The sequence below is a fragment of the Eublepharis macularius genome, chromosome 5, assembly GCF_028583425.1.
Source record: "Eublepharis macularius isolate TG4126 chromosome 5, MPM_Emac_v1.0, whole genome shotgun sequence".
Classification (NCBI taxonomy): Eukaryota; Metazoa; Chordata; class Lepidosauria; order Squamata; family Eublepharidae; genus Eublepharis; species Eublepharis macularius.
Genome location: NC_072794.1, coordinates 62,920,461 through 62,947,440, shown reverse-complemented (window position 1 = coordinate 62,947,440; position 26,980 = coordinate 62,920,461). Strand labels below are relative to the sequence as shown.

The 26,980-nt window shown below is 39.8% G+C and overlaps 1 protein-coding gene across 3 annotated transcripts in view; it reads left to right on the top strand.

The window, feature by feature from the left end:
- Positions 1-2,499: 2,499 nt before the first annotated feature.
- ADGRL2 (adhesion G protein-coupled receptor L2) overlaps positions 2,500-26,980 on the top strand; it is a 223,424-nt gene continuing 198,943 nt past the window's right edge. Inside the window, exon 1 of one of the 3 annotated variants that reach the window (XM_054979621.1) lies at positions 2,500-3,554. The gene's annotated coding sequence lies outside the window, so the exon portion shown is untranslated. The remainder of the gene's footprint in view (positions 3,555-26,980) is intronic. The other 2 variants (XM_054979622.1, XM_054979620.1) reach the window with 2 other exon arrangements.

Genomic DNA, 26,980 nt, shown 5'->3' with positions numbered 1-26,980 from the left:
AAACAGCATGAAGAATGGTTTGGGAAACAGATACTTTTTTGTTAGAAAGATTTTAGTTCCCTCGAAGTGCTTGATCTGTCAATACTTCTGTAACACAAAATGCTGTAACATGGGTAAGTTATTCAAAATGTCCTAGAGTGGGAGGGGATTGTTAAATGTGACTGCCATTTCCACTAACAGAACCAAAAAATGACCACAGAAGGAGAAGTGAACGTCTCTAAATATAATTGTTTGTCTTTGCTCTCATTTGTAGTGTACTCTTATCTGCAGTGAAAAGTATTCGAAGAATACAAGCAAGGGATCCACAAAGAGTCGGTGGTGGGGGGATCTGCTTCCTTCTCTCCTGCCCACTGACTAGTCAACCTACCTTTATCTGTCTCCCTGGTCTTTAGCTATCCCCCCTTACTTCCCCGGGCACCTCTATCTAGAAAAACTATGGCCCAGTTTGAAAAGTAGGGGGCCCACAAAGACTTACAGGGGGCCCTGTATCTCCCTCCCCACACTATTTCCTCTTTCTGTCCTCCAGGCAATCTTTCCTTGCTTCCATCTCCTGGTCCCACTCACCTTTTACCTTCCCCCTCCCATATTCAGATACATTATTTATTTACTTCACTTATATCTCACCTTCTTCTGCAATGGGGATAACTACCACACACTGGCTTTTATGCAGTGGCTGCTGTTGAATAGTTAGAAGCATCCAGGCTTGTCAGTGGTTGCTGCCAGGCCTGGCTCTGATGAGTCCTCCCTCAAAGGCCAAAGCAGCCCTTGAAAGGGCCCTACCCCTGCCTTGTTATTAAAAACCAAGGCCTGAAGTCTGGCAATACTGTTGTGGTTGCAACCTCCACCCCCACAATGGCCACTGAGGGGGGCATTCATTTCTTAGAGGTATAGGGATTGCTTCTACTATTGCGGGGGGGGGGGGGGTGTTAACTTCCCATGTAGTCTTTTTTAGATTTTTCTGGAAACCTGAGGTGTTTCTCAAGTTTGTAGAAACATCTGCCTTGTCTGTTCATGGCTTCAATCTCTGTATCCACAGATCTGGCCATGCTAAGAATTAAAATTATTGAGGATGTGCCACCTATAGCCTCAATTCTACTGTAGGTCAAGTTTTCTTAAACACAGTGTTTAAATGTGCAATAAATACAAATCGCCCAACATTTGTAGGGTAACAGTCCACACACCTGCCCAGCCATATCAGGAATACACGCCAAACCCAGCAGGGAGAATTGGAAAAGCACTCTTTTTCCAAACAAAAAAACAGCACTTTGTTTTTTTCAACGGGAGAACCCTTTTCTGCATTCGGCGGGAAGGTGCTTTCCCCAGCCCTGCTGAGATCATCACGTGAAATTTACATCCTTCATGATATTGTTTCCCAGCGTTATTTATCTTGCTTTGACACGCGTGCTTTCATGTGGCCTGCTGCCGCCTCCGCCTGATGACAAGGGGAAGGGAGAGAAGTGGCGTAAGGAAATGTGCTCAGTGGACAAGAGCAAAGCGATTTCAATGTGAGGAAATGAAGGAAACAGACCGGGCTGGGCGGGGGGGGAGCCCTGAAGTGTATCTAAGGAACCATAGAAAGTCGTTCGCATTTAGTCTTGTGTCTTTGTCCCCCTCCCCCTTCAGCGTCGCCGCGAGTTGATTACACGCTCAACAGCCTCACAAAGTCGAGTGAATTATGAGGAGGCGAGCGAAACAGTTGGGGGGGGGGGCAGGGAGGAATGGCGGCGGCGGCGGCAAGGAAATGCCTTGCACGTTTTGCGGCGCGCCGCCCGAAGCCCTTCGAAGTCGAACTTTGAAAGACTCCCCGCCGGCTCTGCCCCTCCGCTGTATCTCCTTCCCTGCCTGTGGCCACCCGGGCCTGCTTCTGCGCCTGCCCAGCTATCCCGCCTCGGCGGCAGCTTCGCGTACACAAAGAGCAAAGCGAGCGCGAGCAAGGCCAGCCGGCGGCGAAAGTTTGAGGGGCCCGCGTGGGCTGTCGGTCCCACTCCCCTCCCCGGCCTGAGCGAGCAGCGCCGGCGCGGAGGCTAGGCGCCTGCTCGGCTGGCGAAGCAGCCGCGGCGGGAAGGCGCCCACGGGGATCCCCGAGATGCCACCGACTTTCCGGCTCTCCCTCCGGGCTGCCCCACAGTTGGCGGGCTCCGTTGGCTGAGATGAGCCGGCGAGCCTGGCTGTTTTGCCGCGGCCGGAGCCGCGCCGCTTGGTGCCGAAGAGCCCTCTCGCCCCCTCCCCGCCCCTCGCCCCCTCCTCCCGCCGCCAGCAGCTCAAATGGAGTGGAAAATGGCCAGTGGTGGCAGATCGAGCCTGTAGATTATCTGCTTCGCGTTTGGTACTTCGCGCGCTCTAATCCGCTTTTATTTGCCAGAGCGCCGCCCCCCCCCGCCTCCCTTAAGGGGAGGAAAGAAACAAAGATATGGGGGAGGAATTTTTCGGGGGGGGGGGAGTCCTTTGCTGCCGCCGCTGCTCTCCAGGATAATATGTTTATATGATTAGCTGAGCCCAGGGGTGGGGAGAAGGAGAGGCAGAGAGGGGTGGAGATTGGAGGCGGCGGCTCGGAGGTGGCTCCAGTTCAGAGGAGCGGAGAGTCTGTGTCAGGACTTGGCAATCCCCAGTCACACACACAGAGGTGCATGAACGAAAAAGAGCTGCGATACAATTCCCTGGGATTTTTTTGTTGCTCCGAGATTTCATTGCCCCCCTTCTCCTCTCCCCGTCGCCTCCTTGAGCGCGATCAGCCTTGGGCTCCTGATCTCCGTCCACGGGGCAGCGGCGAGGGAAGCGACGCTGAAGAACGGCTGGAAGGGGATCGTGCCCGAGGCCAGAATGTCATCCCGGGAGACGTAGACGAAGGCGAAGAGGACGGCGGAGGAGGGGGTTCTGGGGTGCGCGTGTGTGCACAGACGTGGTGTGCGTGGGGCTGTGCATTGCAATCGAGCCTCTTTCTCCGACTTTGCCTCCCTACCGAGCGTTTACTGAGTTCTTCCCGGCTGCCGCCGCCGGCATAGCCGCGCCGCGTCTCCGAGTTGCCTGGAGAGAGCGGACTTCGGGACCGGTCACGTCCACAGGGCTTTGCACCTCGCGCTCTTTTGTGGCGGGGCTCGATCTCCTTCTACCGGCAGAATTGTTTATCCACCCCCCCCCCTCTTCTGCGTGCAGCAGCCTCATCCTCTTTCCTTTTTGGACCGAGCAGAGCGTGTTGGGAACCGCAGGGGGAAAATGTTGACTTAACCTCGAGCAGAGCCTCTCTCGGCTGGCTGGGCTTGCTTGGAGAGAAGAGAGGAGGAGGAGGAGGAGGAGAAGCCGCCGGCGTGTCCGTTCGGTCCCAGCCCAGCGAGCTGCAAAGACGGCTGCCTGCCTTGCTCGGCTTCTGTCGGCCCGGCTCTTTCGCCTTTCCAGCGATCCCTTTTCGTCTTCTGGCCGTTTGCTGCAGGCGCCTTCCGGGCCACAATCCCTCCCTCCTCTTCCTCGTAAGCCGGGGAAGGCTCGCTTTAGACCACCTTTCCGAGCACCCCAGATGCGAGAGAGACCCTGGCCCGGCTCTGGCTGCAAATCCAAAGGTAAAGGGGGGGGGGGCGAAAAGGGAAAGCTTCTCTTGCAGTACCTGTTTGCTGACTTAGATCGCCCCCTTTTGCGAGCCCTTGGCAGACGACAGGGATGCTGACGGGTGTGTGTGTGAGGGTGGGGGGGTGGTGGCAGTTGAGACATCCTAACCCTTTGTTTTCTCCGGGGGAGCCGAGCGGCAGAGACAGCCAGAGCCGAACTGTTCCCTTCCTATCGCCTCCTCCTCCCAGCGCATTCCGCTTCCTCCCCTCGCTCCCATCACCTTACAAAAAAGACACTATTGCACGCTGCGTAAGTCTAAGTGTATGTGGAGGGGAGGAGAAAAGCTGTGGGGGGTGGGGTGGGGGGAATGAAGAGCCAGAGGCGGGGGAGGGAAGGAGCGTCTCCCCGGCCCTCCGCTTGCCAGCGCTGCCTGCCTCGGGCGAAAGGCAGCTCGGGCGAGGGTTAATGCTGCGAAGGCGGAGAGGGCTTTCCCAGACGAGGCAGCGGGGGCAAGGTGACCTGGAAGCGCAGTCAGATGTGAACCGGCGTGGTGGGCTGTGGCCGTCCTTAAGGCCGGGAGGAGGAGGAGGACCCCCGGGGCTTTTTGGAAGAGCTGCAGGGCCTGATCGCATGCGAGGAGAAAGCCAGCTCCGAGCCGGAGGAGACCTGTTCGCTAAGGAGTTCCAGGGGCTAGTGGACCTCTTCCGCTTGCAGGGAGTTGGACCTTAGGTCAGCGCCTCAGCTGTTACGGGATATTTGGGGGTAGCGGGTCCAGAGGGAGAAGAGTTCCGCCCCCAGCAAAAGAAACTCCCAGTTCTTTTGTCGAAGAAGCCCCTTCAGCCTCCGGGCAGGATCTCGGAGTTTCTTCTGCCTTCCGATGAACAGTCAGCTCCACAAATATTTGATGTGCGGGGAAGGGGGTTGAAGCACAATGGGAGTCTGCTCGACTTGCGGAACTTTGCCCCGTCATAAAGGTCTTTTATTTTCCAGTAGCCTCTTACTGATTTTAGTGGCTGGTCCCACGTCCAAGAAGGGAAAGTGTGCCTGCGATAGGCTTGCAACCTCCTGTTGTTCTGTGATACTTAACACCCCGTTGATACTTTAACAGGAAGGGCATTTTACTTGGAAGTGTCTCACTGACTTTTATTTCCAAGCAAGTGTACTTAGGTTTGTGGATTCAGGTTGGACTCGAAGTCTGATTCAGGTTGAGTAAGGGCAGATTCTCCTTTCTTCCATGGAATACGATGTGGGTGTGTGTGTGGGATACTTTAAGAACCCCTTGGAAAAGGGAGAAGCCTTGCTAGTATTAGCAGCAGAAACCATCTGGATACTGTTAATTGATGAAACGCAAGCTTTTCTGCTCTCTTTCTTTGGTTTCTTGATACATTCTTTGCTTAGTTAACAGGGAGACAAGCTCTCCCGTCTCTGGATTCTTCAGCTTGTTGGCTAGTTTCATTTATATGACTGTCTGTTGCAGGCCCCACCAAGTCTGTTCTCCCTGTTGAACTCAAGTTGTTCACTGAAAGGAAAAGTCACTTCCCTTTAGTAAATAAGGACTTGTTGCATCGTTATGTTCACAAAAGCCTAGGGAAGCAAAGCAGGAAGATGCCTTTTTGTAAGAGGCTTCCTGATAAAAATGAATGTCTCAGCTGTGGCCCAAAGAAAAGGTTTGATTCCATTTCTTTTTAATTGGTAGAAAAAGAGCTGCCTAGAGACGATGCCAAAAGTGTACATGGTGCGTCAAGGATGCTTTGTTAAAAAGTTTTTGTGAATTTAAGATTTTTAAAATACAGTTAGCAAGAATTTTTTTTGTAAATGTAGATGTGAAGTGAGTTTTTGTGCACTTCATGTAGGCAGAAATAGCTCTCCCTTCTCTGTGGCTTCAGGTGTTGGGATTTCTTCAGATGGTATTGATGATAACCTTGTAAAAAGTCTCTGGATTCTTACTCTGTAATTACTAACAGTATCTTGCAAATCTTGTGGTAGTGGGGGGCGGGTATGGACACAGTTGGTTTGGCAGAAAGTAAAGATATCTCCTCTTGGGCTTCAGGTGTATGTGTTTTCTTTTCCTCAAGAAAATGTTCTTGTGGCTTGTAGAAAGAATTCTGCAGAACAAATGTTCCGTTGTTTGGTTTCTTCAGACCCTCTGATTCCCTCCCTTTTGTTGCCTGCCACTAAAAGAAGTGCCATTTCACATCATTCTGCACAAATTGTTTGAATTAACGCAAGTGTGAATTCTTACCATTTGAAGGGGGTTATTAGCATATCAAAGGTTTCTTAGCTTTCAGCTCAATTGAGAAAGCTTCAGCCTGTCTTCCATTCGTTTCCAAAGCAGAGGCCCAAAGGGCAGTGGGGAATTGTAAAGGGTAAAAAGGGGAGGTGGATTTGGGTTATGTTTCTGAACTTTTACTGTTTTGTAATTATTCCAGTGGATAACATAGTCTGTATGCTGCAGGGCCCTTGCAAACGGCCAAACAATTATATTCTATTGATTAATGGTTTGTTCTAAGAAAAAGGGTGACCTTTTTCATGGCAGCCACTGTTGCATAGTTTCTGGTGTCTCCTATCTGTTCTGTTAGTGGGATTTGCAAGGCCTTTTCTTCTACACTCATGCTTTGGCTATGGCCTACACATTATTGCATTAGGAGGCTTGAATGGAAAAAAACCCTTCTAATTACTTCAAAAAACCTCCACAAATGAATCCTTGAAATAAAAGACCACTCAGCTCCTTTAAAGTAAGCACACGAAAACTGGGATAATAGTTAAGTTTTCCATAGATTGTGCTCTTTTTAAATATTTGAATCTTTCCTCTGGATACTGTTATGAGTTAATTTTCAAAGAATAATAGGATAATTAAAGCAACTTCCTGTATAATTAAAAAAGTACTTAATGAGTTTTGCGTGGGTTAGTGTCAGTCAAATGTTTTATCTTTTTGTTACTGTTATTATTTTCATTGTCAGTGTAATAAATATTATGAAAATAGCTGTGGCCAGACTGGCCATATCAGTTTGGCCATGGAATATTCATTGCTGAATTTTAAGTTAGTTAAGTTTGCTGCCACATGTATATAATTTTTTTATTCATTAGCTGCTCTTTTTTCTGTGTTTGAAAAGAGAGATGGCTCAGTCTACTCTTTCATAATCTTTAAAAAATCATTGTTCATAATCTTGCAGACTAGAAGTCAAGTAGAATACAGCATTACTTCAGTATGTTGGTGTGGGCTCTTTTCAAACATTAGATTGGGGGCGGGGGCTGATATTTAGTAAGTCTCATATTAAGCTAAACATTTTTTTCTGTAGCCAGGTTGGGAGTGGCTATTTTGCTTTTCCTTCAGTGTAGTACATGAGTCAGTTTTATGAAATACTCAACTTTCTTTATACAGGCTTAGGTGGTTACTTCTGGCGAAGAACAATATGTTGTTAGAGGTAGGGGTGTTCAGAAGAAGTTTAATTTAATTTTAATTTACCAAGAAAATGCTATGCTTAGAAGTAACAACTTCGAAGAAAATTCAAGTGAAATACGCATTTTTGGAGATTTCAGTTATTTTGAATGGGTCAAGAACATTTTAGAATTTTATCGGTTGATACCTTTTAGCAATTTTGATTTATAGCACTGTATCTATTGCTAACAGGTTGCCTGATGTAGTACCTTTTGGTGATCTATCAGAACATATTAACCTAATTGTCGTTATGACACTTAAGTTGCTTTTAACTAATCTACATTGGGTGAAGAGTGATGTAAAGAAAGTGCATTTTTTCTTAGAGCTATTAGAGATAATCTAAAAATTGTCTCAAAAGCATTTTACTCTAGTTTATATGCTGGTAGTCTCAAAATTTGACAAATCTCTAATGCTACAAATACCACTGAAGGGGAGACGTTAAGGATTTTGTAGGACAATATTGGACCACTTAGACAGAAATTAATGTTCTACAGCAGTGCATCAGCTGCCCTTTTCAGTCATAGTGGTTGCTCTGTTGGCAACAGAAACTGAACTTAGGGATTCAGATTGTGCTAGAGGCTGCTAGCTGGAGGAATCAGGATATTGAATCAACGTGGGGTAGAACAAACCAATTACTTTGGGTTTTGACTTGAGAGATTCCAATAAACTTTTAATTTTTTTCTGTCATGTTTGGCTCCCCTGCTCATTAATAGACCAACATCAAAGCAAAGCAGCCCAACTTCCTAATGTTATAAAAACCAGTGCAAAGATACAGATCTTGCATGTAGGCTTGGAAGTCTTAATTTAAGGCAAGCAGTTGGAGTTTTTATTGCAGCAATTTTCACAATCAGCACAGACATTAACACCAGGCTTCTGGGTGTTTTCCTTCCTTAAAATGAGCAAGAGGAGAGCATTTAAATACAAAGTTTGCTTAGCGGTTAGACACTTCAGAAGCTGCTCCATGTTCCATTTGTCCCTTAAAGCCATATCAGGAATGGGAGTTACTAGGATGAAATCCTAAAAATTTGGCAAGAAAACATTGTATAGAAACCTTAGCGCTATTTATATCTGAAAAGAACAACATACTAAAAAGTGATCTGGCATCGTATCACGTTGGCTAGTGTTTAATTTGTCTTGCATAGTATATATTTTAATTGACAAAAATGCATATGCAGAAAAATTGGGATATATTGCACCTGCTGGCAATACATTTTGCCCAAATTTGATTTCGGGGGAATCACTTAATTGAACCTGGTGCAAGTTTCGCTGAGAAGTGGGTGTTATACATTATAGAGACATGTAGATTGAAGGTAGGAAATGATTTCTGATTTTTGCTCTTATTTAAAGCTTCCACCATTTCGACAGTGATAATCTTTATGAGTTTCCCCAGAAATTAAGATTTTAATTGAATGGAGGACCAAATGGAGAATATTTCTATTCTTAATTTTTTGCATATGTGAGAGTTGAAACAAGAAGATTAAAAGCTGGACTTTACCAGGTAAAGTACTGGAAGTAATAGACTATATATATGATAGACTGTAATGGTAACTTTAAATTGTGATGAAGTAACATTCTTCATACTAAATCATTCATCGTTATGTAGCACATGGCGTTACATGCCACATCTTTCTACGTATTTTGCAGAATTGATGGTGCATGTGTGAGGGGAAAGGCCATTTTGAATCCTATGATATTTAGCTTTTTAAGAGCACGTGCAGTTTCAGTAGTCCTTTAATCCCCCCCCCCCTTTGAACTTAACAAAAAGAATGTTTCACTGTTGTAATATCTTTTCAAGACAAATGGGAAACCATAAAGGCTTTTTGGGGTGGTTTAGGTAGCTTTTAGGTTTTTGAGCAGAAAGTGGTCCTTCCTGGATATGAATAGGGGAATGATGATTAGGAGTCCTCAAGAAGAGGCTGGTTCACTCAGTTCTTTCCTCATTCTCACTTAGAAGATTATTTCAACTTTGCCTTTCCAGGAACCCTTCTAAATAACCATTACATCCATTTGGATGTACACAATTCATCACTTCTTATAGCATGTTTTTTTTTAAAAAAAAATGCAGTTCCTTAATGAGCACTAAAACAGGAACTTCAGTTTGATGAATTGAAAAACCATCAGTTGCTCTTTAAGGAAAAGTGATCTTGATCAGATTTTTGAATTATAGCATAGGCAAGGTTGTAGCTCATTATCTTAAACGGAGCATTTTATGGGTCTAAGATGCAGCGTATAATTTGCATGTGCCATTATTTTCCCTCCCTTGTGGTATTTGTCAGGCAGTAATGCTTAAACTGTACAGAAGCCTGTTATTTTCCTTCCAAAATTTTTTATTTAGAAGAGAATAATAATCGAGAACATTACAGACTGACTAAAATAAATACAGAGCCTAACACCTGCAGGTAAAGTGCAGCTACAGCGCAAACCCCCCCCCCCCTATTGATTGCTTTTGTGGCAGAAAGCAAGCTTAAATACAATTTGTTTAATTACAACAAAAATGAAGTTTTATGGAGTAATATACTTCATCTTTGTAGAAGATTTTATGTGTTGTGTGCTGGTAAGTAAAATCCCATCACGGTTGTATAATTTTGTTCAATTATCAGAGCAGCTAAGAGGGAAAAATCAATTTACATTGAAAAACCACAGAAATGAGATTACCTTGTTAAGTAGCAACTTGCCAACAGTGTCTGAATTGCCTAGTATTATCAAAAGTTGCCATATTTAATTCAGTAAGAATATGGACTAGTCATTCAAGTACATTTGCAATGTCTTTCTACTGTGCCAGTGCTTCTTTATCACCATGTAGTAAGATTGCCAGGTAGCATTAACTTAACAAAACAGATGGTTTTTGAGACAGATGGTTGCATCAGCCATTTTTGTTGTTGCATGTGTCAACCTTTAAAAAAAATACATACAACCACCACAGTTGTTTAAAGCTAGAGTTAAAAAATTGATTACAGGCCCTAATAAAAGCCATATATATGTCTGTGAGTTAGCAAAACTTGTTTCATCACATACACTGTTCTTACACTTACAAAATGCATCTAGGAGATGCTCATCTATATACTCTGTACATTGTAGTACTATAGCAGGAAAATCTTGTCACTGCATGCTTCATTGGAAACTAGAATTCATAGTTCTTCTGTGAACACCTGCTTTAGTGCAGTTTCCTGAAACACATAAAATCTTGCTTCACTGAGTCACTAAAACTGTCTTAGTTACAAGGGGCAGGCGACATAACAATTTAAATCCTGTGGGCCATTTGTAGGTCACAAAGTCATCACACCAGAATTTCTGAGTAAAGTGGCTGAAAAGAGAAGACAAATGCCACTTTGAATGGAGATGTTTAAACCAGACCTCTGCCTCAGGGTAAATTTAGGTCTGTTTTAGCCCGGATGTAATGTCTCCCTCTACAGAGCTCAGAATTAATCATGGCCTGACAAGGGAACGTGTGCTGAGGGGGAAAAAGGGACCTTGTTGGCTGACAGCCTAGGAGAGGACATTATAAACATTAAAATACACTCAGGTATTTAAATCATTGCAGCTTAGCGCTGAAATACACTTCTTTTCGGGTTGTTCCTTCCAAAATGTTTTGTGCTTGTATAGTGCGGAACACGGGCAGCTTTTGCATCAGTTACGATTATACCCGTTAGACAAATGTGGTGCTTCCCTTCAAAATACTTGTAATTGGGAACAAGGAAGGATCAGACAGTTTACCTGTAAATGTTTAGAAAGGGGATGCAGTGAATTCTGCAAATATATGTCCTTCGTAAATGAAAGGTGCTTCTGTGATTTTATTCAGGTACATATACATAAAATCTTATTGTTAGACAAGACCAAATACATCCTCTTTCAGATATATATCTGGTGTCATACAAAACAAAATATACCCAAGTTCTTGTTTTTTATGAATTTTTATAGCACTTCAGCATATAAAATGCTCCACAGTGTTGTTTATTTTTTAGAGAGGTTGAAGGCATGTGACTTACCCAAGGATTCCTTACTAAAATCCGGCACTCTGATTACTGAAGTATACTTCCCATAACTTTCACATTTGCCAAGTAAAGCCTATCAAGTGAATATTTAAATTCCATATAAGATTTTTTTTTTTGAAAAAGAAATCCTAGTTCAAGTATATCAAACTGATTCTCATTATGCCTGACTGGTACTTGGAGCAAAAGGACGTTTTTACATCTAATGATGTACTTTACATTATCATATCCTTTTATATTTTATTTTGTTTCTGTAGTACCTATGAGCACTTTAGGGTCATTTTTTTTCTCAAACAGTTCTAGGGCTAAATAGTGAGTTATAGGAATGCCCCTAGCTCCTGATGGTTGCTGAACATTATTTTATTTCTACCAGTAAATATACCTGTTTTGCCAGATACACTCTAATTTACTGTTTTAATAGAAATTCTTGTTGCAGCCTGCGAAGTCGGACTCTGCAGATGTTTATTGTGAAGAAAGAACCAGGTTGTATGGGGCTGAGTAGCATGTATAGGATTATGATAATTTAGGAACAAGTCCTATTAACTATGATGCTCCTTACATCTGAGTAAATATACATACACTCAGACTACGGAGGTTAAAATGATGTATTAGTTTTCATGCCTTTTGAGCATTTTAAAATGTTTTTCATTCTATTCAGAGAAAAATGTTCCACATTTGGAGGTAATATTAAAACCAGAGAATCTCTCCATTCTCAAAGCCAACAACATCTTGCTGTTTTTGATACTGGATTGGTCCTTTTCTGTTTCATTGTGTGCTAAATTAGATGCAGTAGGGCACACTTGCTCTGCATTGCTCATACATTGTAAAGTTAAGATTTTACTAAACTTAAGCAAGATAGTTGTGACCTTTTATTTTAAGAATTTTAATAATCAAACAATTTCTGAGCCATATCCCATTCCTTGTGTGTTAAAATCTTTTATCTGTTGATTTGGTTCCTTGATGCAAACCCAAACCTCAGATTGGTTATATCCTTCCTCTGAACTGTGCTTTGTGTCTTCTGTAGATATTTTCATATAAAAGAATAATCCCTTTATTGCCAAAATTGTACTTTGTGGCTGGGGGGAGGGAAAAACTGATTCTGTTTTGGAATTCTGAGATTTCTTCATGGTCACTGACCAGACATATATGAAGAATTGAAACTCATGCTCAGATTGGAACCATTATTTGGGTTTCATTTGGAGACAGAAGAAGAAACAGGACCTACAGTGAAATCCTAAGCAGAGTTACTCCAGTCTAAGCCCATTGATTTCAGACTGGAGTAAGTCTGTTTAGGATTTCACTGCTAGCCTTTGAATTCTGACTTGGAACAGAATACCTAACGTGTAAAGGCATAATAAAGAGAAGAGTACCTTTGAGCAAATGAAGAGTATATCGTCATATTATAATATAGCCCACTCTACATTTCTTGAAATGTGCTATAAGGTGACCAGACCAAACTTTCAGGCAATCTTAGCACTCCACTCCCCACTTTGTTTGTTTGGTTTTTACTTACAGTTAGCTATCTACAAGGAGCAAACAAACAAAGAAATACACTGCCTTTTCCAGAGGCAACCTGAGAGTTTCTGCCTGACTCATGGCCATAAGAGTTGATGTATGTGCATGTCCACAAAACAATAAAATTCTGCCAAGCTAGTTTAGCTGTTACTTTTTGCAGTTCACATGTTATTGGGTGGCATCTTTTTGGCAAGCTTTATGACTCAGGTTTCATGATGGAACATGATTGTTGATATGACTCAGTCTTTCACCATGTTATAGCTTGATGCAAATTATTTTTTCTTTTGCCTGAGTTGAGACTTTTGCATTTAAAGGCTAACAATAATACAGGGTAGGGGGAGATGGAATGGTATGATATAGCTCAATCTCAGAAACTAAGCAGGGTCAGTGCTTGGATGGATGTCCAGCAATGGAAGACTGCAGAGGAAGACAATGGCAAACTACTTCTGCATCTCACTTGCCTTGAAAGCCCCTTGCTGGTGTCACCATAAGTTGGTTGCAACTTGATGGCACATACAAACATAATACAGAGTGGTCTTTATTTGGATACATAAAATGTCCCTTACCTTCTTTTTCTACAGAAGTATCTGTTATACTCTGTATCGGTAGTGTGTGGAGAGCTTTACTACAGTTGGGATTGCTGATGAAATATTCCTGACAGGCGAGGCCCAGTTCTCTTTGTGTTATGCAGGTGCCTGTGGCTGTCTTTTGAAATCTATTTAACTACATTAGTGTATATGAAAGGAATAATTGGGTTCTAGTTTGTCTGATACATTAAAGTTAATCTTGCTCAGCTGCAAAAGGAGAGGATGACAATAAACTATTGTTGATAGACAACATAAAAAGAAAGGAAAGAAGGTTGAAGTGCCTACAGAGGGATTTTTCTGCTTGGATTTTGTTTAAATTTGAAGGGGGGCGGGAATTCTAAGCATTTTTTCCTTCTTTAACAAAGTAAGCTTTCCAAAATCTTCATCCTATTAAATATGTCCATTGTGATTTGGGGATGCTGTGTCCTCTACCATAAATTATCCTAGGTTCTTATGGCTACAGCATTCACAGTTTCTTGGACCAATGACAGGATATAGATTTTGACCACTAGAGGCTTTCCTGTAACAGCAAAGAGCTTGGCGTGTGTTTAAAGTATATTTTGTAAATCTACTGTGATTTTAAGAGTTTTTTTAGGGAAGTTTACTTTTCAATTTTTCCCTATTGTCTTCGGTTTTTGAAAATGTAAGTTCATATTTTATTTCCTAAAATGGATGTTTTGCTGTCCATACTAGATGTTTTCTAGTGGGCACATCTGGGTTGGATTTTGGCCCCTATTCCTGAAATTTATGAGCTCACCCACACCCCTGTGGCTGCAGTATCCAGGTTTTTATAGGCTAGGGAAGTAGATTGCAGAGGGTGACTGAAAGGAACATGTCAATTTATGGAGGCAAGAAATTAAACTTGGATGCCTAAAATCAAACTAACCCCCTCCCCTCCAAATTAGGTTATGCTTCTTTCTTACTGAACATGAGTCGTCCTTCATATCATCTATGGCAAATGGGCAGGAATCTATTGTTGAAGAGTGTTTTCTTATTCAAGAGAAAAGTATTATTTTCTCCAATGTCACTTCAACGTCCTGATACTTTGAACCATTGGCTAGGGTAGTTAGGTTGGTAATCTTAGCTCGTTGGCTTGTCTAGAGCATTTAACACAGTGTATTTGTATGTTTGGTTCTCTTCAAAATTTATTGAGGACTTCCTTATCACACGCACATTAAAAAATCCCCCCAAAACTTGAACTAAACATGTTTAGTTTAGGACAATGTACTTTCTTAGACTAAGAGGGGGGAAAGATACAAAAACTGGTGTGGTTTTCTCTTTAAAACAGGGAGAGAAATGTTTAGGATTATGTGTTTGTTTTTCTTAAAATGTCCACGTTTGTATTTAGTGTAATTGATACAAAACTTTGAGGTAGAGAGTTAATCCCAAGTGAAAGAACTTCTGATTTAGGTGGCAAAAGGACATTAAACAGAGCTCATAGTGCTCTGTTTGTTTATTTTGGATAAGGAGATGATTTAGGCTGAACGGGGATGACTCGTTTCGGGTGGTCTCTCCGTTTGGTATTTTCTTTTTCCTATAAAAGCCTTCGTGTGACTTTGAAAAAGAAGCTTTTGCATCTTAGAGTGCAGAGGACTGAAGCTGCTTGCTTAACTATTTTGAAGGACAAGGGTAACAGTGTAGAGCCAGCAGAAAATCCATCAGGATGCTTTCTTCAGTAGCAGCAGATATCAGGTAACTCTTAAGGGACAAGACTCTCTGGGGATTTTTTTCAAATGGTGACCATTTGTTTGGATTTGTGTGCTAAACTTTGCATTTTCTACATACTTTTTGCTAACCCTTCTTATTACCTGCAGAGGGAGCTTGTATACGAGATAATCAGAATAATCATGGCATTTAAGGATTGAAATTGTTTTCCACTCTAAAATGCAATTTCAGTTTGCTGCAGTGTTCCCTGTCACGCTTGCCCAGAGTAAAAATGCTTTTACACTTAAAGTATGCTCAAGGGTATGCTTGAGAAAGACTTACATCATTGACTGTAGTTGGCAAACATTTGCAAATTTAATATGCAAAAAGTAACGTTAAAATGACATTGTTTCTGTTTCAGATTCAAGTCTCTCTCTGACCTATTTCAAGTTTTGCTTTAAAATAAGGATTTTTTTGTGTATTAGTTATGCCTGAGTGGTTGTATTAGAACAGCTGCAAATAATCTTTGGGAGCTAGAACATAAGAAAATGGTTAGTGAATAAATTGTTACCTTAAAAATTGGGAAGATTTAGTTATGTTAATTTAGTGTTTAAGCAAAGAGAAGTAAATGATCCCCCCAGAAAAAAGTATTATTTTTAATTAGGTTGCTTACTGTATGAATCCAAATTTAACTCTTAATTTTTATGCTCTCTCAAAAAATAAATTAAAAGATCAACAGCACTAGAACTGACAGATTGGTATAATGGAACTTAAACAGGACATTGGGCACTTAAACCTTTAGAGCCCAGCATTAAACCTTTTAAGAAGGAAAAATTGCTGACAATTTAAAAAGACTGGCAGAACTAATAATATTGTATTATGAGCTTATTAATAAATAAATATTACCTTCTAAGACAGTAATTGAATTTAGTAAGATTTAGTAACACAAATGAAAAAAATCTGTTCTTACATATTTCAGAATTTAAACTTTGTTTCTGTATGATGAAGCCATATGATCCTTCCAGAAACCGAAGAAGTAACAGTGAAAAAAATAAATACGGCTTATTATCTTGCTTGCTGGGCAAGGAGGATAATGGAGATAGAGCTGAAATAAGCGCTGTTTAGTTTTGAAAAATGGTGGTGTTCTTTTTACATTTGCGGTAGTTGAGAAAGTGTGCATGCTATCTGCTATGATACTAATATGAAATAAAGCATAGCTGCATATTCTATAAAGCAGAAACAGCACTCAACAACACACTGTCTTGTCATAAATATTCCTAGAAAATTGGTTTGAGAGTTGTTTTTCTTTTTGGTGGGTTTATAACAGTGTTGTAAACTTAAAAATGTGTATATATGCAAGTGAATGAGCTATTACTGTATTTTGGATTACCATTTTAAACATCCAGCTAAAGGTTTACCGGTGTCGCACAAAGTACACTGTCTTGGTACTGGCTCATTATGTACTGGCTAATCCTTGCTAATGTGAAAAATCAGCTTGTTATTGTAGCACCAAATGGCCCTTTAAGTAGAGAAACAGTTAAGTAGATCTCCTGTAATAGGTTGTTGTCTAATAAAGAGATTTATAGTATTGGCAAGGGCTATTGTATAGGAATTACCCTTTCACAGCATGATCATGTGTTATCGTAACAACTTGGTGCCACATTTATGTGGAACATTTTCATAAAGAATATTAACCATAGCAATTGTACTCTGATATGATTATAGAAAAACTGAAATATGCTTGTACAGACTTTGCTATTTTAGGTCTTGTGAAGTCTGATCCTTGTTTTCTATTGAACAGATATATGGGAGATTTATAATTTTTTTCTTACATGTAGTCAAGGAGAGGTGCAATTTTTAAAAAACAAATCTCTTATACTCAGGCACAGAGAGTTTGTCCCAGAAAAACAGGGTATACAAAATGGACAGGACTCTTTTGTGCACCAACCTGCATTGGTGCATGAGCCTGCACATTGTTGAGTTTCACATACTCTTTCATTGGCTTGAATGGCATATTCAGCCTGAGGAGAAGTGCTTTGCATTTCAAAAGCTTGCACATTTCCCTTCATACTTACAGGCATAAAATTATTAAGTTAACCCATTTGATATGTCTTCTCTTGCTGAAGGCTGGTTCACTAACGTATTTTCTAATGCAAGACGTATAATTTCAACTCACGGATTTTTATGCGGTTTAGTTTTGCTGTTGTAGTTTCTCATCCTGAATGGAAAACAAAAAGGTGTTAAAAGTTTATATAAAAGTTCATATAACTGCTACATTTCTTCATCTTTTGTTATTTATAAGTGAAATTATGTCTTAAAACTGCTTTGTGAAACAACCAAATCCACATAAAATGTTTAAATTCTTTGAGTAAAAACATGAAACTGTAGCAGCAGCCAACCATTGCAACTGCTCAATGTAAATGCCTTGGTTCTGTGAAGATCACTTTCCATATACGTCACTGCAAATGTAACATTTAATCTGTCCGACAAAAGTGCAAAGTACTCACTACATGGGCATGAAGAAATATATTCTTGGTCAGAACAGGTTTCCTGGATCAGACCAAAAGTCTGGTACCCTGTTTTTCACAATAGCTAGTCAGATATCTGACACAGTGGGCCATCAGAGGTATGCTGCCACTGAATGCAGTTGTGAAAAGTTCCTATAAAGGTTCACCAAAAATATGAGCTGAGAGTTTTCTAATAGTACCACAAAATTTGTACATTTGCTCTGGCTTTTTAACAGCTAGGACTAAGGATGAGTGCAATAATATTAATATTTTTATTCTGTAGTGTATTTTCTCCCTAGTTTTATGTGAGTATATTTTAAATGGCTGCTTCCTTCAGTAGACCATATGGATGGTATGAAGCTAATATTCCTGCATATAGAACTCTGTCTGAGAAGAGTGCATTTTTGTGAGGGAACACCTCTGAATTTAGGCCTTTATATTTCCATTCCCGAAGAATATATCTATCTTACTTAGTTATAAACTACATATTATTTATTAATTATACATAAAGCATATTAGCGATACAAGATTAAAAATGTCTTTCGGAAAGAGGTCCAGTGTAGCCAGTGAGCACCTGCAACTTAGTTTGGGTGATAACAGTCATTGATCGGATCTTTGATCTTCTGTATACATGAATCCTGGAACATACAGAAACAGATGTGCTCTGCCGTCCTGAATGGGCTGCTTCTTCACCTGTTTTTCAGGCATGTAGTGAACTCTTAAGCAGAGCACTGAGCTGCTGAATGGTAGTGGGACAGCATGAAGCATCCATTTTTTGTGGGAAATTTGCCCATTCTTTGTTTACAGACATATTACAACATTGTGTCATTACAAAGGAGCTGTTGAAGAATGCTTGTTTAAAATGAATGTTTCCAAAATATGATAGAATAAAAATTCAAATTATCATCATTAGAAACTAATAGCAAGTTAACAGTTGCTAACTTCCACGAGTCTCCAAACTGAGTACATATCACCTATATTGCAAAACTGACAGCTGTTTTCCAGCACTTGGGTCTATAGAAAAAATGCTTCAATTTTAAAAAGCTGTTTAAATATAGTAATGGATTTGACAGCCCAATTATGATTTCTGTATATCACTTTTTAATAGATATATATGTTTACCGAGTGGAGGGCATACAGCCTGTAACTACCCAATTTATGTGTGTGCTTACTGGGTAGTACATCCTGTTATAGTCAGTGGTGCTTACTCCCAGATAAACATGCATAGGAGTGCAAAAAAGCTAACATTTATTACAAATTACAAGAACAGGTGTACTAGGCGTATGGGTGAGAATGATCTAGATGCGGTGCAGCATGAGAAACCTGTTTTAAAATAGTTTCTGTCCCAAAAAATTAATATAAAAATAAAACAACAAAGAGCAGACATTTGCACCTTTATTCAGTTTCTGAAAGATGCTGCCTTATTACTTAACTGTTACTGTGAAGTATGTCGCCTTGGAGCGTAGTAAATGCTTTTAGAATTGGAGCATGCAAGAGGGAAATCCTCCAATGGCTTTAAAATGTACATGCTGTCACCTGTCGTTTCATTGTTGTGTATGCCTGGTTATTTCTAGTGCAGAAACAAGCTAGACTAGCTGAGATGAGTATATTAATAAAAATACCTGCGTGTATCTAAGATGAGTACATTTGGGTTCTGTGTTGTTCGTGTGCTTTGCAACTCTGAGCTAGATGGTTGTAAGAAAATTAGCATTTTCTTTTTCTGAGAGATCATAAATCTGACTGCGAGCCTGCGCTGTAGCCTTTTGCTAGTCATGTTCATCTTAAATGATGATGCTGTACTAGCGAATCACTGTGGGAAAGCATTTATGTGCGGAGGAGAGATTTTTTTTGTTTTGGAGTTTTCTCTGCCTTTGGAAGAGAGCAGTGGTTATGACTAATAGAAACTTTACTCTTTGGCAAATGGAATGTAAGTGACCAGGAGTTATCGGTTGAAGAAGGACAAACCTACCGAACAGAATACATCAAAGCAGTGGAATATTTGAAATATACCTGTGGGTGGAAATTTTTCATTATAACTTGTCAGCTGCACAGAATACTGATCTCTGCTACACATCAAGGTATTTGTGAACTTTCCCCCCTCCCTAACATACTTTATCTAGACTGTGATATTTGCTGTTAGTTTGGCACAATGACTTATTAGCACCATTGCTAAAATTACGTCTGCATTAATAAAAGCCACAATCAACGTTTTGTATGTTATCTGATTAGTGGTCTGCTGTATTTATTCACACTCTCCAACATTAAGCGTGTGTAAGTAAATATATTTATACCTGGCTATGTTTAATGTCTTATTTTTGCAATGTTTTGTAGTGCCACTGCTCATGACATTCTGAATGGATAGCAGCTTTTTGGATCTGAACAGAAGAGCACCTCTATTACTAGCGGTTAAAATTCCTAGCTTTATAACGTTCAGTGATGGGGCGGGGGAGTTCAGCACACAAATGGACTAAAAATTAGAGATAATTACTGTTTTTCAAAGAATATAGCAGAAAAATTATTTAAGTATGGCATCAATAAAACTCAAGTAGAAGTGAATTAATTTTGTCAATATAGTCACAGTTTGACGATATTAAAGAATTGGAAATTAATGAATGAATACCAATTTGATATCCTTCTAACAGTTGATATTTACACCTAATTTTTAGTTCAATTTGCTTCTTTTTAATTAAAACTTTTCTTTAATTGAAAATCACAGCAATGTCTGGAATTTCAGATGGTGGTTTTCCTTATCTTTAGTCTTCTGCATAATTTGTCAATTTTATTTTGTACCACCTGTGTAACTTCTTAATGGGTGAAAAAACATGGAACTCCTAGTGGTGTACTTTTAGAATCTCTTTCCTTAAACAACAATTTTGTTAGTCCATTATCCCTCTGGAATATGAAGCTGCTTTCTAGAAACAGAGATGTTTAAAATTACAGTGCATACAATGCACTTTTGTGTGTGGATCCTGATTGATAAAGCTTGGTACTGTTTTAAGTGAGAATAAAGACTGGCTTTACTTACCCCTTCTTCCAAAACAGCAATGTTATTTTTAGTTAATTTCAGTCATTCGGATTTTCTTCGTGGGGAAAAAAGTAGTTCCATGATAGCAAACATCTGTAGTTTTTGTTTAATTTGTGTTTCTAAATGCAACACACATTGTGCCATATTTGGAAAACTGTGATTTCTCCTTCTGTTCATACAACATATCAGGCAGGTTTTTCCATTTGCTTAAATTAGTGTTATTAATGAAGGAGAAGCAGAAATAATGATGTCCAACATTAAGAGAAGTTGAAGCCTTTGTCAGCCACTTTGTGAAAGCTGGTTATTTGAAGCAATACTATATTCTGCAAGTGTCTTCTAAATGAAGATGCTGAGAATTGGTTTGTTTTTTTATAAAATAGTTCACAGTCAGAAAGTGAAAAACTCAATTTTAATGAAGACATTTCAAAGAATATGCAGGTTGAAAAAGAAATGTTAGCTTTTAATAGCTGACTTCTGTCTTTTTGCTCAAAGGCAATAAAAGTTGGAAAAGGATTGCAAACAGCTCTCTCTCCCCCACCCCCACATTGTTGCTTTTAATCCCCTTTTTCATTAAATTTGAGTTTGTTGGTATTTTCTTTACACAATTTAAACGATGTGGTTTGGCCAAGAGACAAAGCATTGGTTGGTGGTTAAAGATTTTTGTGGAACTCCTGTAACAGTAGGACCACTCCCAAATTTAGGTCTACAGCAGTAATAAGAATCTTTTCAGAATCCCAAGCAAACAACATTTGTTAGAGAAAGAAACAAAGAGATTAGAAACAACAGAAAAATAACAAGTATGTCAGGCATCTTTCCCTATGTTGCAATGAACTTTGATGGGAACATTGATATAAGAGAAGATAGGGGTCCAAAGAACTGTGCAATTCCAGGACTTTCTAGCATATGACAGGGTAACACCTTTTCAAAGCTGATTGAACTTTCATTTGTTGGTGTTAAAGAAAAAAATGTCAAATATTTCATTGGTCATTTCCAAGCTCCTTGATAGACCTAAAGTGGCTCTTTGGATTCCAGAAAACATTGTTTTATTTATTATTTGTAAAATTTATATGCCACATTTCTGCACTCAACTGGCTAGTAGAGGAAAAATATGCTTCATAAAAACGCACTTAAAAGCGTTAAACCTAAACAAAAACACAACAATTAAAACCAAGTTAAAATGTGCACACAACACAAAATACACATACATAATAACAATTTAAAACAAGGCCGGAAGGAGGGATCACTGAGGAAACAACAGATGAAACAAAAAAGTCTTCACCCATTGGTAGAAGATGGCAACAGAAGGACACAAGTGAGTGTCTTTTGGGAAGGAGTACTAAAGTTTTAGTGCTACACCCAAGAAGGTCTTCTGCCAGATTGCCACTTGCCTATTCTCAGATGGTGGGGACACCTGAAGCAGGGTCTCTGATGGACTGTAATGTTCAGACAGGTTCATAAGTGAGTAGGCGGACCCTCAAGAGTATAGAACTTTAAAGGTCAACACCAGCACCTTGAATTGTTTCCAGAAAGAGATAGGGAACCAGTGAAGATGGGAGTGATATGATCCCTATGACCTACTCCAGTCAGCCTCTTGGCTGCAACGTTATTCACCAATTGAAGTTTCTGAACACTTTACAATGTTCTAGTTTTTGCTAATATAAAATCCTATTTACATCTCCTGTGCAGTGAATTATCATTTATTGTAACCTCAGCATTTTTAATGGAATATACTTGCTATGTTTGTGTGTGTGTTTTGTTTTATAACATCCTTATTCCTCTTCCCTTTGTTCTTTCTTCCCAATGATGATACACACACAAGCTCAATGAACACCAGTCATACTTTCTAATTGTTTTAAGTTAAGTGATAATGGATTGTGCCACTGGTCATTTTTCTTGTTGGAAGTATAATGTGTTTTACACTGTTGATCCTAAAAAAATAATCTGTTGGGGATAAATGATCACCCATTCCAGAAACCCATGGGAACTTTGGCCTTCCTGTATAGATGGGCTTATCTGTAGGATTAAGATTTTGAATGAATTAGTTAATTCTTCCAAAGGTGGCAGCAACGATTCCATGTTTGTAGCAATTAATAATGAATTTCAGATAACACCATTGAGGTCCCTGTTACTCTTCTGCAGTGCTGAGCTACCAGTACGCGTATGGTGTGTGATAAGTTTATATCATAGTAGTACTTTCTGTGCGCTTTCTGCTGATAATTATTGTGGCGTTAAGTCAGTATTTTTGATACGAAGAAATAACGTATTTACAGAGGTATAAGTATATCCCAAACTGATTTTGTTTATGAATCAGCAGTAGTAATTTTACTCTGTCAAGAGAGTCTGAGATTAAAACTCTACGGGATAACAATGGTACTGGGCTTGGTGATAAACATGAATCACAATGTTTCTGTTTCTTTCATATCAAATGTATGGTATCTCTGACCTGATGCAAAGATTAAATATATGGCAGTAGGCCCATGGATATATTGTTAAATGGCTGTAGATATTTGCTCTACAGATAGCTAGATATTGAAGAATGATGAATGTATAGATCATCTGCTCAATCCACAGGAAGGACATGTAAGAAGGAAACTTCTTCCTTGGATATGTTAGGATGTAAAAAAAATCTGTTGCTTGCCTTTGGTACCTGTGCAGTAGAGCTGTTCTACTGTCATGTCATGTTCATCATAACCAAATGCCACTTAAAGGTAAAAAGAAAAGCATTTATGATACTCACCCCCCCTGGTAAATTGGGGGAACATAACAGTAGAATTACCTGTTGACGATATGTGGAAATACTGGCTGTGAATTCATTTATTTATAGGATATGAGCCAGTTCAATTTATTGATAAAGCTGGTGTTGAAAATAATTTACTCAGTCTAGGTTAGTCAGATTTTGAGTTACAAATCTATTCCAATGCTGCCAGCTCCCCAGGAACATATTTGTATGGATTTTTATCATGTGATCTAGCCAAAATTCAAATGTTACTGCAGCAGTATGAAGCACCAACTGAACAGAAGTGATATTTGGCAATAGTAATGCTGCTGGTGACGCTTGACTTGTCCCTTAATCCTTGTGAAGACGTTGGATGGCTGTTTTCCTTTCCGCTGGTGGCATGTATGAGCGTCCTTAGTCACGGAAATGATCTTTGTATACAATCTTTGTTTCCTTGAAAGCACTAGTGAGGTTCACTTTGCCAAAACTAGGAGACACGCAGCACAGTCCTAAGCAGAGTTACATCCTTCTAAGCTCATTGACTTCAATGAACTTAGTATAGCTCTGCACAGGATTGCACTGACAGTGTATTACTTATTTGATGGGATCTCTTTGTTTAAAGAGACTCACAAGATAAAAGCAATACAATCCTACTATATAAAAGGCAAGTCATATTGGTAACAACTCACTTTTTATCCTCGCGCAGGCACATTGCCAAAGACTCTGGCCTCAGTGCCGCTGTGAAGCACCCTCTTGCTGCTGGGACGGGGGCTGCGGAATCAGTTTTCTAGAGCCTGTTGTATGTTTTCACATAATGGGCATTGTTGCTAGTAAAATAATAAAGCCACTGGCATGACCAACAGACATAGTTAGCTTTCTTGAACATCTGTAGAATTCTAATGTTTGTACTAGGTTCTTATCACATTTTAATTGTTCTTCAATGTTTCCTAGTTTCTGCATTCTTAAAATTTTGTCTTGTTGAATAGTGTTTCCCAATCAGTTTGAACAATTGATGTCTTGGTCAGTTGTCTGTAGTACGGTGTTACTTCTTTCTCCTTACAATAGTTTTACTGCATTTTAATTAGCTACTTCCCAATATAGCTAGAAAGAAAAGAGAGGCTAACATTTTCATAATTATGGTTTATTAATGGAGCTCAAACGGCAAAAAGTACTTGGGCAAACCCTGGGCCTTTGGCAGTTGGTGGCTTATGCTCACAAAAGTAATTAAAATTAATGTTGGTTCAGTGTTTGAAGGAATGGGAACCATTGCCATGACCATTATTGAACATTACAAATTTTTTTTTAGAGTTAAATGGAACATTTGCCTGTGTATTTGCATAGATGAATGGACCTGTTTAGTTGAAATTTGTATTGTGCCTGCCATTGGCAACTTGAATTCAGTTTCAGAGCGGAGTCGAGTTGAAAATTCAGGTTGCAGAAATATTCATTTATGTTTTTGGAAATACAAAAACTGTTGTTTAAAAGGACAAAGAGACTTTCAACTCACAATAAAGGATTATCTGTGTTTATATCACATTGAAATAAATGGGAAATAAGCATGTGTAGCTTTCTCTGAGTAGCAGCGCTCTTCAGCCTGATCTAGCGGTTTCTCAATGTGTAAGATGGCTTCTCCAGCTCACAGGTTCTAATATGCAGAGGGATGTGTATGATGAATCACTGAAATAAGTGAGCTCCTCCACAAGTCTTTGGAGTTCTGGGTTGGAACATAAGTATTCGTCAATAGAAACAAAAAGCCACTTTGCCATTGTACTTTCTTTTTAAAACTTAGGAAGCTGCCCATCTTGTTTATTTAGCAATGTTTTAAGGAAGCTGATCTGAATCTGTCTTTCTGTTTGTCTGTCTAATATTATTTGCCCATTGTACCTGGTCAGTAGTGATGCAATGATGCTGTTGGCTAGAAGGAGCTGGATTTGTAGTTTTTTTTAAAATATATATATATATATACACCATGTTATATAGTAGTTTTTGTAAGCTGTTTCAAAAAGGACAGATGGGGTAGAAATTTGAGGATCCAAGTAACCTGCACAAGGTGACTTTTCCTCCCCCCCCCCAAAAAAAAGATATGAGAGTTGTGCGCATATATGAGTTGCTTGGGGAGATACACTAGCTCTTCCTGCCAGTATTAGGTTGACACTTTAAAAAGCTAAAACTAGAATCTGTCATGGATACTTTTCAGAATGTCTGTAGTGGCTTTCAGATGCTTGGTGCATGAGTGACGTATCTGAATTTCTAGCAATTCAGCATTAAGGGTTAGGAACAGAACTGAAACATTCAAACTGAAAGCCTGATTTTTGTCTCTTGGTCAGACCTTGTATGTGTTGTTTTTAATTACTAAGTGCTAATACTGTGGGAAAGCTTAAATGTAACCTTCAAGATTTCATTTTTACAATGTTAGTTTTGGTATCTTTATTGTATACTACAGAGGTCACTGTGGTATGCGGGTTGGCAGTTGGAATGTTATGGTATGTTGGCTGTAAACTTTGAATAAATATATACAGTATTAATCATATACTGAATGATTTTTGTATTTAGAAAAGCTGAGGGGAAAATGTTGCTTTAGGTGAAGAAGCATTGCCTGAACTCTTGACCAAATGTGTATTTTAAAAATAGATCAGAAAGTCTCTTTGAGACATAGTATATTGACACATGGCAGAGTTGTGCAAAGTGGCGTAATAAGAGCTGACATACGAAAATGTAAGATCTATTTTAGTATCTTATTAGAGCTCAGGTTTATTGAACAGAGGATCTTTAAAAGCTTTTCTTTCTAATGTCTCCCACATCTGATAAAATGACTTGCTCAGACCTCTGGCTAACTGTCTTCTATGCAGCTTGGAATTTACTACAGTTGTAGAAATGGAAGCTGAATTTCTGCAGGGGATTTAACAACAGATATCAGCTGTTGTAATATGCTGTAGTGTGAAGCTTGTGACCCAGATCCTTTAGATCAGTGGCTCCTAACCTGTTTAGTACAGTGACCCACAAGTTCCATTTACTTGGTATGCTGACCCACTTAAAAAGGAGCATGCACAAATCAATAAGATGGCAGAAGCCTGGGACCTGGTTTTACAGGCTTCATGACACGCTTTTGGGTCAGAACTCGCAGGTTGTGAAATACTGCTCTAGAGCAGTCCCCTTGTGAGCCCCACTCCTGACATTCAGTAGCAAAGTGGAGTGGAAAGTGTTTTTTCTTGGTTTATTGAATTTTAGGCACTGCCTTAGGAAAACCTTTGGAGACTACAGTACATAAATATGTTAAATTAATAATAAATAGGGAACAGGCAGAAATTATTCTTCCCACCACTTCTGCATGTTTTTCTGTTTGTCACCAGGAGAGAGGTATGTGAGTAAAAGACTTTGGTAACTTCCCCTTCTATCTGAAGGCCTCTGGACTACATTTGTTATTGTTCACTCAAGTACAGCTTTTCAGGACGCATGGGGCCAGAGTGTGAAAGGGAGGTGGCAAAAATCTGTGATGTGAGATCTGTTTACAGTTATACAGAAACTTTAATACTGAAATGTGTAAGCTGCTTAGAAGTGTTGAAGTAATGGGGTAGATAGAAAAGATGGAGGATCGATTGTGTTTCAATGTGTGGATCAGAACATGATGCCAGAAGAAAGGGTTAAGGCTTTTTAGGTGGTGAGGAACTTTCTCAAACAAGCCAAACATGCACAAAATAAGAGGGCTTCACTTGAACGAAAGTGGAACTAGGCTGTTGGTGCTTAATGTCAAAAAGGTTACAAAGCAGCTTTTAAAATAACTTTGGGGGGGGGGGGACAACATGGACTGGGGAGCCGACGTTTTAGGATAACTTATCCCTAAGGGATGGTGGGATAGATGTCTAAGGGTAATCTTTCTGTGAGCAGACTAGAACTTGACAATGAGGGTAGGGTTGCAAAGGACTGCCATTTGAGATCAAAGGATTGTAGAAGGCAAGGATCCTTGGAGAGGGAAATGGAACAAGTTCTATCACCTACCTGTCCAAAATTGAGAGTTAAT